The 3,196-nt window shown below is 39.6% G+C and overlaps 1 long non-coding RNA gene across 1 annotated transcript; it reads right to left on the bottom strand.

The window, feature by feature from the left end:
- Nucleotides 1-1,083: 1,083 nt before the first annotated feature.
- On the bottom strand, nucleotides 1,084-2,948 carry LOC311129512. The gene is made up of 3 exons (XR_014613287.1): nucleotides 2,803-2,948; nucleotides 1,915-2,011; nucleotides 1,084-1,535 (listed from the first exon to the last, which is right to left on the bottom strand). It is a non-coding gene; the product is annotated as an uncharacterized lncRNA (long non-coding RNA).
- Between the last annotated feature and the right edge of the window lie 248 nt (nucleotides 2,949-3,196).

Raw genomic sequence — 3,196 nt, 5'->3', positions numbered from 1 at the left:
AACTTTATTCATTTATCTCTGATACCAGGTCAGGGGGAAGATTATTTTCAATAGGGGCCTCATTAGTCTGTGCTGATTGGACAGGGGCGGGCCGCTGTGGCATAGCCATTTTCCTTTTGTTCTGTTTCTCTGTCTCATTAGCACATGCAGTGTTCAGTTTCTCTAGAAGCAGCTCACTGTAGTTTTTGTGTCTAAGAGATATGGCTGCATGTACGTTCTTATGTTGTCATTTTGTAGACCAGTCAGGACAGCATGCATAAACATGCTCTGGACCAGTGCTGGGTCATACTTAAGACCAGACACTGCTTTCTGTGAGGCAAACAGCATTTTATGTCTCAGATGCAAGGAACAGATTAGGACGTTTTTGGGGGTCTCATTGCTGCTTTGTACTTTTGATGTGAGTTGGCTAAACAGTTCTGTTGCACCCTTCTCTTGGTAGTGAGACCACAGTATTCTCTTCAGTGTGGGTAGAGTAAACTCTGACTTCCCTTCCAGATAGCTCCGCATTTGCAGCCCTGGTGCAATAGCTCTTACCACTGCATCCACTATTTCTATCTCTGGATAGCCTTTATTCACTCCATTTTCGATTTGGTGAGCAAGGCTGGAGAACATGAGTCTGTCTTTTTGGCCTGGTTCACCTATTTGACCGGATATCTTAAACTCTTTGCGCCATACTGTGGCGTGTCCCTGCATTTGCACTGTGTTTTGAGGAGGGGGCGGGGCCTTGTTTGTGTCAGTGTCTTTTCCATTTTTGTTAACAAGCTCCTCTGAATCTCACTTTCCTTAATTGCTCTAGCTCTGTACTTTTTCATGTTCTTCAGTTTTATTCGCTTTGTCCGTTGAGAACGTCACTAGCCTCCTGCATCTCATTTATAATATTATGTCTTTAAGGTTCAACAGTTCAGACATACCATCATCCTCTGGATCTTTTACTTCTTCCTGTTCAAGATATTTTATAACACGTGAAACAAGGCTCATGCACGTTTTAAAAGTTAGATTCTCTTGATATGGTCCTGATATTTTCAAAAAGTCACTTATTTCAATGAGATTGTCTTTAGTCAGTTTATACAATGCTCCTTTCACTTACATTTTACATTTTAGTCATTTAGCAGACACTCTTATCCAGAGCGACTTACAGTTAGTGAGTGCATACATTTTTCATACTGGCCCCCCGTGGGAAACGAACCCACAACCCTGGCGTTGCAAGCGCCATGCTCTATCAACTGAGTTACAGGGGACCCTTCTATTTGCATATCCTCTAATGCTGATTCCATTTTACTAGCAAAAAAGTTGACAACAATTTTAATGAAGGTTCTCTTTTACTGAATGGACCTTGCTGCTCCCTGTTGTTCACTCTGACCTCAGTTTGCACGCACTCCTTTTCCAGTTTCTGTCGAACCTCCACCGTAGCTGTCTGTCACACTGTCGTCTGCCTGAGTTGATTTTGAAGATTAATGTCGGTTGAGGGTCTTCCTATCTCATGGAGTCGATCTTAGGTGCATTCATCTTAACAGAGCCTCCAAAATGTTATACACCTGAAAGGGGGAAATATAGAAATAAATCACACGGAGATGTTGCTTCACCTTTAAGTCACTTTTAATGAGTGTTTTTCATATCAAATCATCAACCAATTACGTTTCCGAAAAGTTTTCCATTGTTCCCATTCACCCACACACGCAGGGGCTGTGTGCCTGGTCTTTCTCAGGCACGGTCTGATCACGAAGTCACCTCGTGCAAAGTGAGCAGCCTTCTAGCAAGCTAACTAGCAAAACGGCTAATTTACAAGTTGTCTAAACGTACAGTACAAGTAACACATTTATATTGTTTTAAACATGTTTGCTACTGGCTAAATAACACACAGTAACATCTGTAACATTCTGACATGAACAAATACATTCAAAATCGCATTCATACCTGAAAGGGGGAAATAAATCACACAGAGATGTAGCTTCGGCTTCAAGTCACTTGCAATGAGTGAGCTGGGAATCCCGGTGCACCCCTATAGGAATCCCTAGGTATAACCAATCAAACTCAGATCAGACATCAATAGAGCACACAGATTGTATCATAAACATTTAGATACATGACTAGCATATGGCTTACTGGTACACATTTTAATTCTGTGTTATTATTTTGTTATTATTAAGGCACTTTTAATTTTATCATAGTAGCTAGCTGCTGTCAGTTTGGCTAAACACAAGGTCAGCGCAGGCTTTAGCCTACACATTGTCGTGACGTTACTTGCATTAATGTCATGACTGTTATTTATCGAATCAACTAACTATGTTTAATTGTCACTCGATTAAATTAATATTGCAACAATTAACTCATTAGGAATTTGGGGCACCACGGAAGAAGTTGTTTAACGAGTTACCATCTCCTGAATTAAACTCTTAGAAGATATATATATATATATATATATATATGTTATATATCGATAACAGTCACTTATTAAATCATTACCTCATCCGTCTCATTCTGAACGTTGCATAATCCTTGAACCTGCAAGAACCCTAACCTTATTGATGAATCAGCAATACACAAATCGGCTTAATTATTTATTTACTAACTAACTAAATGATAACACAGAATACAAACACACACGGTATAGGTTATTGATTACTAACGTAATACAATGAAAACAGGTCCCTAGTGGACTGGACTAACAATAGCATGACTGCTTGGTTAGGGGAAGGAGGGGTCAATAGAAAGAGAGTGAAAGCGAGAGACAGAGATTCAACTTATTGTTGTTTCATTTGGAAACCATCGCTCATTCGTATAAAAAATGCAATGGATATTTACGCGTAGCTGTCCTTGATCGTCGTCTCTCTGTTGAACCACTTTCTCAAAAAGGAAAAAATCCCACTTCGGTGAGTCTCTGCTTTTCTTCGATTTGAGTTTTCGTTAGAGTAGACACTTCAGATGTACCAACGGTTGTCTGAGAGAGATTGTCTGACAGCTCCACACTTCCTGGTCTAAAGGTTTTGTTTTTCAAGGCTTTTTATGCCCTCTGGGTAAAAGGGGCGTTCCATCATGATGACACAATCTCTGATGTTACTCGGGGCATGGCTAGTCACTGTGCATAGTTTATATGAAAAATTATAATCTCATTAGAAGACTAAAATCACATTCCTATCTTCACAAAAGTATTCTCATACTTAATCATATATTTTATACAACAATTAGATGCAAATCT

Source organism: Coregonus lavaretus (assembly GCF_964263955.1).
Source record: "Coregonus lavaretus genome assembly, chromosome: 5".
In the NCBI taxonomy this organism is placed as follows: Eukaryota; Metazoa; Chordata; class Actinopteri; order Salmoniformes; family Salmonidae; genus Coregonus; species Coregonus lavaretus.
Note: the sequence above shows the minus strand (reverse complement) of the source record. Positions and strands in the feature narration are given on the sequence as shown.